The following is a 16,105-nucleotide window of genomic DNA, read 5'->3' on the forward strand; positions in this document are numbered from 1 at the left end:
CTGCTGCTGCACCCCCACCCCCTCGTCTCGCCCTCGTTGCTCCTGATGCAACACTAACCTCCTTTTTCCATGCCCCCCCCCCCCCCCTTACTGGACACCAACCAGTTCAAGCCTCCATGAGGTCGAGCTTGAAGAGGCTCAGCGACTGTCTTCCTGACACTATGTTATCTACTGACCTTAAGACATGACATGAATCAAAATAAACGTATGGTTTTGCACACAAATTCGGATTTCTTGGTCACAAATGAGTTGGGCATTGGGGGGGGTGTCACGTTTGGAGCGGCACTGTTTTGATACCATACCTGCTACCGTGCAAAATCCGTAAAGATTATTTTGCGTTTGTTCTGAATTTAAAAGCATAGCCTGTTGTCTCTATGCAGCATTTCTGAAGGAAATCAACTTTTAATCAACAATTTTCAAACCAACGGCGAAACTTTGCGCTGTTCATTTCCTGACTCATGCTAATGAATCGGACGTCACTTTCAAAAGAGACGCGCGTTCCTAGGAAGAACGTTTTTGCGTTTGTTCTTCAGAAGACCGTACCGGCCCGTTCACGAGAACTATGTACCCCTATACCCTACCTCTGTCATATTCCTTGACGTTTTTAACTTTGCCGTTTGTTTGCTTTTCTTGCCTTGACCTCCGAGTTCCTAGCTAGGAGCCAAGCAGCATGCTCGCCGGCGACGCTCACCGGCTGCCCGCCGGTCGAACGTGGGCTGGGTGCGTCTCCGCCTTTCCGCCGAGTAGCAGGCAAGCCGGAACTAGAGCAGGAAGTGGGCCATTTAGACCGAGGCAGCCATTCGCCCGAACAAGCGCCAATCGGAAAGACGGGAGCGCGCCGTCAACATTTGATGATGGTTTCAAGGGTTCGCCGTGAAAAATGGGACGCGGGGGCTCGCTCATCGCTAGCTGCTTCGGTTCATTCGTTTTTGCAGGTGTGCCTGAGCGAGGCCTGTTTTTTGGACAGGTGTGACCAAAATCGAAAGGAAAGCCACAAGTTGGTTCCTGTTTTTTGTCCTCTAGCCTCCCCTTTCGCCTACGGGATGAAACCTTCCCGACTTTCGGTGCCACTGCCCATACTGCACATCCGTTACCCTTGCCCCCCAGCGTAATTGGCCATTCTGAATCAGGCATAAGACGTCGCCAACTCATTTGTAAAGCACGGCAGGGCGTTTGCAGCATTTCCACGGAGAGATTTATGCCCCACTACGACGTCGGGTGGCTCGAACCGTGAATCACAAGTTGGGCGGACGCCTGAGCTCAGCACTCTGAACAATATAAAAGTGGCACCCCACCCCTCCCCCGCTGCACAATAGCCTATAACGTCAAGCCTTAAAGCGTAGTCCATCAAAAAGTGAGCGCTGCACTTCTTCCCTGGGGGATGACTCGGCACTTTCTCCCGAGACTTGGAAGAAGACGAATGAGGTTAAAGGGAAGCGCGGTCAACGTCGGGGCGTCCGTCAACGTGACTCATCTGCAGGGGAGGACAAACAATGAGCGTTTTGCCGTGATTTTGATGAAGTTAAAATGTGACTAGAGATGAAGTGCTACAAACGACGTTAGCATAGCGCAGATACACCTAAAATGCGCTTTCTTATATTTGGACCACACAAAATATGAACTCAGCACAACCCTTTGCACGTTTTTGCACATTCCGACAAAAGTGGCGGCTGTTCCATTTCCCCCGTTGTGGCCAAAAACGACAGACGAAGGAGAATATGAGTTTGGAATAAAGAAATGAATAAGATGAGCAACCCTAGCTATCTATTTTCCGCCAAGAGGCTATTATTTGGGCGCATCAAAAGCTGCCGTTATTGTTTAATAGCCGCCGCAAAGCAGGGGTCATCGGAGGAATGCGATGCCCTTCCCCCTTGTTGGGGGAGCAGCGTGGCCCTATTGTCAACCGCAGGGCAGACTTTTATTCATCGGATGTAATCCAGAGTCCACAAGAAAAGGGTCCAGAGACAGATCCTCTGGAGGCTCAACAGGGCTGCCAGCCGCGCGGCTTCTTAGTTGAAAGCAAAGTGCTTTCTTGCTTGCGGGTTTGTTTGGGTTTTTTTTTGTTCTTTATTTTGAAGCAGAAATGTGAAATGGATGTCGATTGCATGTTTTGCCGGGTCAGCAGCTGAGTTGGCTTGTTCGCGTTCATGAATGACGCCACTGTACCGGCAACGCAGCCTCCGTTGGCCCCAAGGCTGTTTTTGGGCGACAAATAAAGTGATAAAATCAAAACCGCCATGTTGGTTGCGTTATTGAGCTGGAACTACTAAAGAAGTCGCCCCAAAAAAAGTGCCAATCGCAATCTTGTAAAAAAGTTGTTTTCACCGATCCACGGGATATTTGTTGGGCATTTCTATCATAACAGGACCCATGAAAAAGTGTGAAATGCCCATTTTGAAACAAACACTCATGCCCGGAGTTGAACAGGAAGCCGTCCCTTTCCATATAAAGCGCAGTCACGTCAGATGAATTCTAGGCTTTGTACTTTGTTGGAGTTTGAAAAAAAAAAAAATTCTGCCCCACGCTGTAGTTTCACAGTCGAACATGTCACTGGGTGGACGCGTCTTTCACAACAGCAAACATGGAAAAAGTCTCAAGGAGCCATGCCTGAAACTGAACAACAAGTTGGCGGTTTTGGTTTGAAGCAGTCATTTCAGGACAAATTCCAGGTCGCGAACTTTGTTTGAAAGTTGAGGTGGAAGATACCAGTTGTGCATATCAACACAAAATTGGGTGGGCATATCCATTCCAATGGGATGCATGAAAATGTCTCAAGGTCCCATTCCTGGAACTGAGAAATGCAAAATGTGATGCCCCGCCCCCATCATATTGTACGTTGAAAAACTCGAGATTTCCAACCTGGTTAATGTCCCAGGTGTTGAGATGGTACACACCAAGTCTGAAGTACAAGGGCGCAAAAGTATGACCCCTGTAAACGTGCAAAAATGGCTCAAAATTGGACATTCAAATACTCATAACTCACTTCCTGGACATTTGAAGAAATGACTACCAAAGACTTTATTTGGACGTTTCGAGGCGCTACACATGCCCCCCTCCCAATTTTTGTACCCTAAGGTCAAACGTACCGCGATATGGCTCCGTTAAACCTAGTAGGGGGCGCTATAGACCAATTTTTTTGTCAACTTTAAAATATCGTATTTTTCACCGGGCCCAATGGGTGTGCAAAGTTTGTTGAGTTTTTGTTCACGTTTAGGCCCTCACCAATGTGATTGATGACGGAGAATCATAAGATTGCTGAAAAGAAAGAAAGAAAAAGAAGCTCCGTACACCAGTTTCACGGATCAACATGAAAGTGGGTGGACCCATGCGCATCAGAACAGGACACACCCAAAAGTCTCCTCACCCAACAGAACAGGAAGTCGGCCATCTCGGTTCCAAACGCAGCCATTTTGGACAAATTGCAGGGCTTGATTTTTGATAAACCTCTACGCCTCTACGCCGAGTGACTTTGAAAAGAATGATCGATGCTGAAACTGTTGCAAATTGTACTGGTGATTTGATAGTTAAGACCGAGTCCTTGTGCTTTTTCCTCTGCATCAAACATCTTTGGCCCCTTTCTTGTTGCCCTGGCAGAGGGCAGTTCTCCAGATGTCCAAACATGTCTCAAGAGGTGAAAGGGCTTTGTTGAAGACTTCTTTGCCCCTCTGAATCATCCTCTTGTCGCCGTTGCCTTCTGACTAATGGACATTTTGGATGAGCGGGCGGAGCGCTCCGTCGAATGAATGCGTCTCGTCTCTAGTGGAAAAGGCGAAAACGTTCCTTCCACGGGGCAGCTGCGGTCAGGATGTAAACTCCTCAACGACATTCTTGTGAGTTATCCCTGCGTGCTCTCCATGTTTTAAATTGAATTCCTGCGACTGTTTCGCTGCCAACGCGCCGCAGGGGAAAAATGCACTCCGGCGTCATTCGGGTTTTCATGAAACGTTTTCATGAAACGGCATCGACGCAAGGTCAAAGCGGCGGCCAGGCAGGATGACTCTGCGCACGCGACTGAAGAGAATGAAGGAATTTTCGACTTTTTCTTCCGTCGACTACTGATACTGATGCATCCGTACGAACAGTAAATGTGTCCGTTTGGCTTCAAATGCTTGTAAATCCGCTTCCACTTGTCAGCTTTTGTTTTGGCGCAGCAAAATGCAATTGAATTAAGGACGCTAAGCGTTCCCGTTTAATTGCTATGCAACAGGGAAGTTGAGTTCCTTGCCAGCAAATTCTTGGCCTCATCCGACAAGCGAGAGGTGAGATCTCACGCTACACAAGTCTTTCATTCCACCTGTCACCCTTTGAAGATTTGTGCATACGGTTTTCACACTCTCCGACATTTGACAGTAGGCCCAGAAAAGAATTGACATTCTGTGCTAACAATTTGACTGCAGCTTAGCCATGAAGAAGACAAACTAATGATGTTAACACTTTTTGAAGTCTATGACAAGACATGCTATGTCATGAATAGTTTGCCTTTCCTTCAAAAAATGAAAAACAAAAATTCCGTTGACAATGTCCAAGTAGTCCAGGGTCCGGCCCCTCCGCAGACTGTTGTAGATGTTTCCCTGCTCCAACACACCTGAGGTGGGCATTCCGTCAGACTGCCCGCCAGACTGACGCGCACCCGTTTTGCTGACGATGGACGAACGACGGCACGCCTTGTAAAAATGACGGACGGACGAATGACGGAAGTGGCTTTTCATCCGTCTGCGTGATCATTGCTAACCGCCTCAGTCAGTCCATCACTGATGGACCGTTAGTCCGTCACTGGCGGACACCCGTTTTTCTGACGTTTTTTTGGGGGCCGGGGGCCGGAGCGGACCGACTGACGGACCGACGGACTAACTGACAAACTCATTAACGGACTGCCCATTTACAATCCAGTTGCTCACGACTGACGAATGATGGACGGGTACCCTGACCGCTGACGGATGACGGATGACGGAGTAGCAAAATGGCGTAAAGTGCCCACCTCTGATCATTTGAATCAGGTGTGTCAGGGGAGAAAAACATCCAAACCGCGGTACTAGCTTGTCAGAGTTGTCCCACAAGAAATGTCACACCGCTGTGGAAAAAACAGAAGTAATAAACACAGTCCATTCTACTAGTGCATTACCTTACGCCTTAAAAGCGATTTCAGTTTCGGATACGGAATAAATGTCCCAACAGCTTTCCGTGTTGTTGTGTGTGAGTTGCGTGACGCGCACGTGTTTGCCGTGTGTGTGCTCGTGCGGTTTGCTGCCTGCTTCCTGCCGACGGACTTTTTCGCACCCCACTTCTGCGCGTCGATCGGGGGATGGGACGCCCAACCTCAGGCTTCGTTTGCTCGTTCACCTTGTTGTAAAATGGGGGAGGGGGTGACATTGTCGGCGGGGGTTCTCTTCCTACTTGATGTCAATATGATTTGGCCCCCTTCTTTTCCCCGCTTCGCCTCTTTGCTCCGCCTGGTGGGAAAGGAATGTTGCGTAGTGCACGTCACCCGCACGGTTTACGGCACCGCTTGGCCGTGTGCTCGGGTTACAGTTGGAAGCGAGGCTGCACGCGGGACCCGCGGAAAGAAAAAAATAAATCCCCCGCTCCCGTGCTTCTTGGGAGGAGGGGTACAATGTTGCCATGGAAACAGACATCAGCCCTACCCCCGCCCCGCAGCAGATGGTGATGGTGCGGATATGGCGGGACCCCGCGGATTTACCCACAACAAACTGATAAGCTCCGCGCAAAAACATTCCAGTTAGCTTAGTTTACATCAACGCGGGGCTCCAAATAACAATTTTGGTTGTCGATTAATCTGTCAATTGTTTCAGTTAATCGATGGACCCGTTCAACAAACCTTTTTTCCCAACCCCTTTATTCAAAACAGGACATTGTTTCAAATTCCAACATAAATTCCGATTCAGTTACAGGATTGGTCCGTGACATTGTCAGAAAATCAGCCAAAATGTTGATCATTGCTTTCCAAAGTAAAAGCAGACGTCTTGTTTTGAAAAAACACATAGGCAATCGGTCCGCTTTCGTGGAGGACAACAGAAGTTGGAGAGGATTTACTCTTAAGAGACGAGAGAGAAATTTCAAGGATTTGGAAACATCTGAAGTTGAATAAGGTCACAAAATGATTAATCGACCAAATGTGGACAGGACTTCCAGGACAAGTGGAAATTGTCTTATTTTTTCAGAGGAATACAAAACAAGGGTGCCTGTCTAGTTTGCCAAGCTAAGACGGCTTTTTCAAGGAATTCAATAACAAGCTTCACTACCAGACAAAACATGCAAACTCCGACAAGGTGACCGGTAACAAACGCGGTGAAAACTTGAAGCTGAATGGTCGGCGCCCGCACATTTGCACCTCACCAAATCTGGCCCTCTGTGCAAAAAGTTTGGACACCACACAACCCTGCTCTAGAGCTTCTCAATTGGGTTGTGGTCAGGGGATGATGGTGGCCACGCCAGGATTTGTTTTCTTTTTCACCCATAGCTGTACTGCAGCTTTGTTTGACATTCACCCACCACCCGGAACTCTGTAAAAAATTGCAAAAAAACAAACACCCCCTAAAATGTTTCTTTAGCTCGTATGATTTGTATGACTTTCCTTCTCGCTCGGTTTGCTTCACGTACCATTCCTTTTCATTAACTTGCCTTCACGTGGTTCGATTCACTCCTGAAAAGTCATTTCATCGTCAAACGGCCACCGCTCCGACTGATGACCGTTTGTTTGAAAGGAAAATGGAGGACAAGTGACTTTTGAAGCTCTTTCCGTTGCTCAGTGTGACTTTTGCCGTCACGTGAGGAGCTCAAGAGCCAAAGCCGCCCTTTCAAAAGTGGACCAAGGGATGCAGGAAGTGCGTTGGTTGAACTCTGGAGCCCCCTGGGGCCTTCCGTAGCTTCGCAGCTTGCGACGTGTGCCGTTACTTCGAGACGCGTCCTTATCTCTGCACAAAAGCTCCGGCAGGAATGAAGAAGATCTTCCAAAAGAATATGTGACGCAAGAATGCCAAAGGGAAACTGGACGGCATTTCGGACGTCAGCCATCAGAAAGTCATTGTGGGCTTGGACTTTTCCACACATACACAGTTGGCTGTGTGGGCGTGTTACTCAACTCTGCAGCTGTCCACATCTGGTACGGAGTTGTTTGCAACATTGCACCACTCAAACTTGTTTTCTCTCTCGAGGCCATTTAAAAAAAGAAAAAAAAAACCTCTGGCTCTTTTTGTTCACCCAAGTGGATGCATTGTGAAGAAATTGTGAACTGCTTCAACAGTTTGTTTATCGCAGCGGTTGCGGTCCCGCAAAAGATCAAATCCATGAAGTTGCGACAAAGTATTTATGGTATTATTTATGGTATTATTTACAGGAAATTTCCAAAACAGACATTATCTCACATTGACGGTGCCGAAAATGCAAACAATGTTTGGTGTTTGAGTTTCCTACACACTGAGCTTCGCGGGAAGCCGCTCGCCTGGCGAAAGTGGGACTCGCCATTGGCCCACAAACATTTGGGGCGGGGTGAGCAGTGGCCCGCAGTCAAGTCTTGATCGCCCGGCTCTTTTTCCCCAAAGGATGTCACCGAAATGCTTGCAAGAATCGGTGTAAATTCCAAACCTGCTGGTTTTTGTGCAGTGAGTTGAGTCACCTTCCACCATACAGCGCTCCTATCGCAAGTCAAGGCAAAAACAACATCAGCCCATTGACGACCCCAAAGTCAGGTCGCTTGTTTCTCAAGGTACCAGCGCAATCGTGGCTCTTATTCAGATTTTGGCCTTTTTGCAATCCTCGGTGGAAGCGTGCCAAAGAGCACACAAAAAGTCAGAAGGAGGATCGATTCAGCTGGTAGCGCACTTCAACTCCCAATGATGGCATCGTCCTTTAAAGCGGCCGTCAGCCACGGCGGCGCCACTGGAACTGAAAGAGTTGCCGTACTAAGCTAGTGGATTGAAAAAATCACGTAGATTGTTGCCATTCGCGCCTGTTCACTTCGTCCGTGTTGGTCGCAAGGTTCGGGGTTGTCCCGCTGTCTCCTTTGACGCCTTTTGCACTTCAAACATAGACTTGCTTTCTGGGAGACTCCCACACAATGGACTCGCACTTTCCTTGTGGACGCAGCCGGATTTGAGACGGTGAGTCATATTTGTCAGGGCCAGAAAATATGAATGAACATATGACTAACTGCGGGATTTCAATCCATTGGCTTAGCAACCAGAGCAGGGAGGAAACAAAACACACAAACGGTCGGCCAGGAGAGCCCCGGTGTGAAAAAATAGCTCTCCACCTCACACGACGCCCCCAAAAAATAGTCCAGTGCAGTACAATGTCAACGGAATGAGCGGAAATAACGTCAGGGGAAAAAAAAGGACCACTGCACTCATCCGTACGTGTCGGATAATGAATGCTACTCTGTCAGTTAGCCGCGGCAACCGTCGGCTTGCACCGTAGTAATAAAGAGAAAGACTCAAAATAATGCAAAATCCCCACAATTCATGATTACAAATAATTCCACCCGCCACCCCCTCCCCCAGCTCTGCCTATTAAAAACAGCTGGGAAGCTCATAAAACGCCACTTGTCAACTGGTGACATACATTTCAAGCCTTTGGCCTGATTTCAATGATACATGTTTGGTTTGGGAGGGGGATTTTGCAACACAATCACTGTCGAAAGAATTCCCACACATGTTCGGAGACTTTATGTAAAGACGAGGGACAAAGAGACAAAATGTTTTGTCAGCACGTGACTCCGCTGCCCTCGGTTAGCGTATGTAGACAATGGGGATGTCGCAATATCCCGTTAGCGTGATATTAGAATTGCCGCGATATCGTCGTCGTCACGTCACCGTAATAATAGCAGCAAATCCTTTAAAAGCCCAAGTTGTTTTCCATCTGTGCAGTTCCAGCACCCTCTGGTGCTTAGTTTATTAGTGCAGGTTAAGTCCTACAGAAACCATACGCACACTCACACAACCAGAAATGAAACAGATTATTGCTCACATGAACAAAACTATCTTCTAAGCAATAAAAGGTCCCATAAATTAATCATAGCAGCAGATATTTTTCAACATCTCCGTCGGCCCGCTTCAGTCCAACACACCATATCGTGGATACGGTGACATCCCTAGTAGACAACCATAATATCGCACAGCAGTTGGATTGGACTCATATGTGGACTGGGTCGGCAGTGTGGTGAGTAGTAGAGAAGGTAGGACAGGACAGGACAGGACAGGACAGGACAGGACAGGACAGGACAGGACAGGACAGGTGGTCGCGCTATACCCGCAAACGACAGGATGCAATAAGCAGCAAACCGACTCTTCTGCTTCACCGATTGTGACGCTACCGAGCCGCCGTACTGCACGACTAAGCAGGTGATCAGCACAGGCTAGGGAGAAAAAAAACAAAAAAAGACTTTTTCTATTCAATGTTAAGCGTTTTGGTGTTTTTCAGTCAAATCATTGACAGTTCAAGAACATTTAAAAATGAACACAAAAACAAATTGTAAGAAAAGGTTTCAGTCCATGCCAAAGAAGGGGTCCAAAGTGGCGCTCACGCTGCATGCCGCTGCAGACCTTTGTTGATTTGGCAAGCGGCTGCTAAATATTGTTTGCTCACATTCCAGCGCACCAAGCCCGCCCGTCCAAGTGGAGCAACGGCCGTTTGGTTGGAGCTGGCACGCTCGCGCGCGCACGCACGCACGGCCAAAGAAGTCAGAGCCGGCCTCCGACGTGGGACCGAACAAGCAAAAGCAAAACACAAATTGTACACGTACTGTGCCGTGTTTTTCCATCACGTCATGCGTTGCAAGTCAATGCGCAGAGGCGGGGCTCAATATAAACACCTGGCAGGTGCAGCTTCCAAACTCTTTGAACTTGATGTACAGCGCTTTGCGTGCAGCTTTTTCAAGTGTTCCACATCATCAGTGGGTGAACCGGAGATCCTTTAGCTTTCCTTTGGGACTTGTCCCATTTGATTATTTCTGCTTATTTCTCCCCGGGCGGGAAAGATAACACTGACCTTTTTCCAAACAATTGGTGTTTCTACTCATGAAAACACCTTTGATGATCCATCTTTTTTCTTTTTCAAAAAAGTCTGCATTTTTACTCGGAAAAATACCTTTCATTGTTGCTTTTTGCAGAGGTTAGCATTTTTACTCGGAAAACTCATTTGTTGTTCTGTTTTACCTAAAAAAATGTTTTTACTAGGAAAACGTTTGCATTGTGACCCATCCAAACATTTCTGATAATCCGTTTAGCATCAGCAAGTTAGCCTCTGTACTCCCTAAACACCTTTGATGACAATGTTTTCCACAACGTTTGCATTTTAACTCAGAAAAAGATGTTTGAAAGTTTGGATCTGTTTTGATTTTAAAAAAATCGTCCCTCGGATGGCGTTTTCCATAACATCCCATACTTAGTCGCATTTGGACTCACCAAAAAAGCCTTTGATGTTTGAAAGCAAACCATTTGTATCTAAACAACATGAAATATATAAACAACAGTGGCCAATGTGTGTGCTTTCACGGGTCAAAGTGAAGGCAGCACAGAAGACCAGGGGGGGGGGGGGGGGGGGCGCTGACACATCCCATGACGGGATTGCTCAAGGCTAAGAACGCGTCGGCCGCAAAATAGTATTGGTGGTTGACCGCAGTTTTGACGGTCGTCACTCATGCGCCGACTGCAGGCATTCCGGCCAGTCAGCGTTTTTTCATGAATGGACTTTTGAGGCACTTGGGCAACGCTCACATGGAAGAGAACAACAACAACTTTTGGGTTCATCTCCGTGGCTACTGGCGCAACTTCTCCTTTTCATGACGTCCTGTCTTGGTGACTCCGTGAAAAAAAAGCTTCGTGTGCATGTTGGTTGCACATATTGGGGCATTTTAAAGTGGCGTATTTTGGCAAGAGGTGATGAAGTGCTGCCGCCATCGGTGAAAATGCTACAGAACTTGCTTGCCTCCCAAACCAAACTGAAAACAGAGCTGCATTGTTTTTCTTTTGTTTCGGCTTCTGATAAGCGGGACAGACCGCATTGCTGTCGTCGACGCGGTGAGGTTGGGGAAGCTTATTTGTGTATGATGATGTGCCCGTTTCGTGTGCCACATGTACGGAGATGTATTTAGTGCTGCCTCCACCAGTGAAAGTGCTTTCGTTGTCTTTACGGGAGCTTCTTGCCACGTCACAATGCCCAGACTACACTGTCATGTCATTAAGTCATCGGGTAAGCAGAGCTGCATTGCTTTTTGTCAGATGCGCACATTAGTGTCAGCTTCTGAGTAGCAGCACATACAGGATTGCTCTATGAACTTGGGGGGGGGTTTGTGTTGGGCAACACGTCTACTTCATGCGTCACATGCATGAATCTGCTCAATAATTGACCGGTGACGATTTTCTCAAGACACTGGGAAACTGTTGCATGTTTCCTTGAAGGTTCCGGTGATTTTCATAATGCGCCGACTTGATCACGAGGCAACATGCTTACTTGTCAAAGAATGCCAAACGTTGTGTGAAAAGACTTCGACTGTTCCTTCTTAAATCAACACGTTCTAATCAAAATGTGCTCCGGTTCTATTCTTGGGGAACTGAAAGGCTGACCGAGTATAAATCAGAAGCGATATCAGGAGAGCTTAGTGACAAGGAGGGACTTTGTTTGCCGTTTTGTCAATAGAAATTGTTCTTGTCACACCTACAGCATGTCAGTGATTAGTGACTCGCTATTTGTTTCCCCCTGGCTGGGATGACTGTGCAAAAAAATACCAGTTGGAGCAGGCTGTTGACGGCACACGCAGAAAACCTGCTGCCATTTCATTTGCTGCCATCTAGAAACGGGAGCTGGGCTCCCCCTAGTGGTATGCGGAACAATGCCCGCCTGCCTCCGGTTCCGATTTAGCTATCTTTTTAGTCCTTGAATAGATTTGCGTTTAATCTTAAAGCTCTTGGTTTTGGAGTGTTGATGTTGAAACGCGTGAAAAACGCCAGCGTGGCTTACGGTCACATTCGTTGAAGAATAAAAGCTTTGTCTTGTTTTCGATGGCCGACAACGTGAGCGACCGCGTTTGAATTCATTTGCCGGCACGGACGTTGCCATTATCGACTCGAACGCAAGTCTTGTGCGAGCGGCGCAGGCTTCACTCCACCCGTCTCTCGCCGCAAGTCAGCTGAGAAACGAGGATCTCCACATTTGCCATCCGCGATTTTTTTCAAATGTTTTCAAACGGTAGACTAAGAGAGGGTCCGAGGGCCTCCGAGGACACCGCACTAGAAATAGTCCGCCTTTACATGCTGCACATATTGATCATTTGTCCTTTGGTTTTGCATCATAAAATGACACAATCCGTGTGACGGCTCGATTAATGTCCGTCGCGTCCTTTAGCGGCATCTCATCTTCAGCTCATTACGGCGTGATTGTTTTTGGGCGCGCGTTTGTCTCGCAGCTCGCAAAGCTAACGAGCTACTACATTTAGCGGCTGTCAAATGGCAAAGTTGTCCTCCTGACCGAGAAAGTCAACGACGTTGCCGGGCAAGCGGGCAACTTTTACGGGGATAACACCCGTAGCATTTTTCCCCCCACATGCCAAAAATACTTGCTTATCCAATCTTGGTATGTGTGAGGTTACAAAAGCCGACTGTGTTGGCTTATTTGACAGGAACGCCAACAAGCGGTGGAGTCTAAAGAGCGCTTTTGTTCAAGTAAGGCCGTTACCTTTTGGCTTTTCTCCTCCACAAGCCGTCTTCTGTTTTGGACGGAGGAACACACCACTGCACATTTCCATGGCTGCTTTCTGCACGTGTTATTTTAGCCCAGACTGGAAGGCTGGGAAAAAAAAAAGGCAGTCAGCAAACGCGGTTGACCGTGATTGCAACTTACTCGGGAAGCAAAAATGCAACCGATCAGGTTTTGGGAGGAAATCAAAGCCGGTGTAACGCAAGCCGCCGGGCCCGCCTCCATTGCACCTTGGTCTGAATGAATGACTGGAAAATGAGCCGAGCGCTCGATGCCATCGCACGCATTGAAATAAAAGCGCTGTGGGTGAGCCGGAGGCTATTCCAGAAGAGAAACGGGAAACGCCCTGGACTAGTCACCAGTCGATTGCAGGGCAAATACTCTGGAGCCAAGCAAGCATTCACACCTGAACATTATACTGTGGAGGTTCCCATGATGGTTGCGGGCGATCCGGAGCCTAATCCCAGCGGGCCTTTGACGAGAAAAGTGGGGTAGACCCTGGGCTGGCCGCCAGTCCGTTGCAAATATGTCATCTGGGATTGGCGCCGTCTCAGCTGCCACCCCGATGAGGCCAGGCAAGGCAAGGCAGCTTTAGTTCTAGCCCACGTTTCATACACAAAATTGAAACAACAACAACATTTCAAAGCATTTACAAACAAAAGAACTTCAGTCAACCCAAACATATTTCTTTTTTCAAGAATATGTCCTATGCAGGCCCACGAGTTGGAACGCGGCATTCCGATGAATATTGCCTTTGTGGAATAAGAGTGAATCCACCCGTTTTTTGCCATCCCATGGGGCGGCCATTTTGTCACTTCTGCCCACTGAAAATGACATCACACTTGCTCAGGGCTCAGGTAACGACCAATCGCAGCTCACCTGTTTTCTGAAGCTGAGCCATGATTGGTCGTTATCTGAGCCCTGAGCAGCCGTGATGTCATTTTCAGTCAGCAGAAGCGGCAAAATGGCCGCCCCCCCAGAGATGGCTAAAAACGGGTGGATTTTGCTGCTTAATTCATATTCCACAAATACAATATTAATCCCAATGCCGTGTTTCAACTCATATGGGACAAATTCTTGAAAAAAATGTTTGGCTTGACTTGCTCTTTAAGGCATTGAAAAACAAAGTACAAAAATAGAAGCTAGCTTACAGAAATTACTGTACAGTGTAAGAAAATGATTTTGGAAAATTGATTTTAAAAAGGCATTAACAATTACCGGTATGGGGGTTGGAAAAAGCGTAGTTTTCAACACGGATTGAAAAGCATTCACACTTGGAGCTGACTTTGCAGCATAACAGCTAAATGCAGCCTCACCATGTTTGCTTTGAACTCTGGGCCCCTCGAACTGACCTGAGTCTGCAGACCTCAGAGCCCTGCGCAGTTTAGATTGCATTAGCATTTCTTTCATGCAGGACCTAAACCATTCCGCAATTTTTAGACCAGTAGCAGAGCTCTAACGTCGATTCTTTAAAGTCTAGGGCCTCGACATTTTCTTATTGTTAGGAGGTGTGAATGAATGTTTGTCTATGTGTGGCCTGTGAGCAGCTCAGAGCGTGGCCCATGTTTTGTCTCGCCAAAAGTCAGCTGGGATGGACTCCATCTCACTCTCGGCCCTACTGATGACAAGCACTTTTGGAAAACAAGCCAACATTTGCTGCGTCACTGAAGAGCAATCAGAGACGGACGGATGTGAACGCGCAAGATGTCGATCAAATTGGCAAAAGGCAGAAGACTTGGAATGGCCGGTGGGAGATTTCAGGAGGGAGGCGCCAGTACTGCCACAAACATGAAGATCTTCTCCAAACAAAACAGGAACTGTTTTCTCATGCCGCCGAGCACTCACAATGAATAGGCAGGACCTTTCTGTGCTGTGTCCACAAACTTAATCTCTGGCCATCAAGCGGACAAAAACGAAGGCAAACACTGTAACTTGGCCCCGTTTCCAAACAAAAGAGACCCTGAAGACAAATAGGCCAGCGTGTGTGCTGGATTTGCATCCTTTGTACAATGAAGACAGGAGACAGTTGGACACATCACAAGTGCGGTAATGAAATGAGCGAGGGCTAAAAAACATTCCAGTGACATTCACGTGGCTGCCTCGTTCAATTGACATGCCCTGGCTGATTCACATCAAAGCCACGCTTTGTGGAAAATGAACTTATTCATGCAAGGAAGTTAGGAAGGCAGGAAGGAAGACAGGAAGGAAGGAAGGACCGGAGGGAGGGAGATAGGGAGGAAAAATCCGGGTAATAAGGATGGGAGGGAGGACATGAACATGTATTTTAAGGAAGGAAGGGCGAATGATGGGAGGAAGGAATCAATAATGGTATGAAAGGCTTGAAGGAAGGATTGGATTGAAAGAATGATGAGGGAAGGATAGAAGAAAGAGGGATGAAGGATTGAAGAAAGAAAGCAGGGTGGAAAGAAGGCAGAATAAAAAGGGATATCGGAAGGAATGATGGAAGGAACAAAACAAGGATGATGTGAAAGATAGGAGGAAAGCAATAAGGAAAGGCAGAAGGAGTGAATGAAGGAAGCAGCTCAAGAAGGAAGGGAGGACAGAAGGATGGATGGAAGGATGGATACGATGCATGAAGGAAGGAATTGTCCTCATTGTAAATGAGAAACTGTTCTCAATTGCCTGACGTGGTTGTTCAAAGGAAATTATTATAATTATTATCATCATCAATATTATGGTTCTTATTATTATTATTATAAGGAAGGGAGAAAAGAAGGATGAATGGTGAAAAGAAGGAAACAATTATGGTTTGAAAGAAAGGGAGAATGGAAGAAAAGAAGGGAGGGAAGAATGAAAAAGGTGAGATGGCTGGAAGGAAAAAGAAGGAAAGAGGACGGTTAGAAGAGGGGGAAAGAAACATGGAAGGAAGGTAACAAGGATATATGAAAATATGAATTGAAAAATGATTTCAGCTCTTGAAAAAATACTGTGCTGCGCTGCTTGATCCTCGAGGCCATTTAATGAAACATGTCGTTGTTTATTGCTTTAATTGGGATTTTGCTTTTCATTCAGTTCACTTTCAATGATGTATGTAGCGTGTCCGTTCCAAATGCATTTTATGGCTAAGAATATGCTGATAAGAGCAAGACATTAGTCAAGTTGCCCAATTGCAATGCCGACAAGAGTGATCTACTACTGCCCTTTGCTGGCTAACGAGGGAAATGCAACAGTAAAATGCTCCAACCAACAGAGTTTGCATGTCCAATACTGAAGTGTCCAGTATACTGTACATAACCAAGTTCATTTGTTTTCCAACATTGTTAAAATACAACAATTACCTTGGTTAGGTGACTAAAACGACATTACATATATTTTAAGTGATTAACACGCGTAGCACTGAAAATGGGCGTGGCCAAGGGTACACGTAGGCGGATGT

At 47.0% G+C, this 16,105-nt stretch overlaps 1 long non-coding RNA gene across 1 annotated transcript; it reads right to left on the reverse strand.

Moving 5' to 3' along the window:
• Positions 1–104: 104 nt before the first annotated feature.
• LOC147136893 (uncharacterized) lies at positions 105–13,497 on the reverse strand. Its single transcript, XR_015089514.1, has 3 exons — positions 13,115–13,497; positions 12,688–12,798; positions 105–1,474 (listed from the first exon to the last, which is right to left on the reverse strand). It is a non-coding gene; the product is annotated as an uncharacterized LOC147136893 (long non-coding RNA).
• Positions 13,498–16,105: the final 2,608 nt, after the last annotated feature.

This window comes from Filicampus tigris, chromosome 14 (genome assembly GCF_054856515.1).
Source record: "Filicampus tigris isolate MCC_2025a chromosome 14, RoL_Ftig_1.0, whole genome shotgun sequence".
NCBI classification, from domain to species: domain Eukaryota; kingdom Metazoa; phylum Chordata; class Actinopteri; order Syngnathiformes; family Syngnathidae; genus Filicampus; species Filicampus tigris.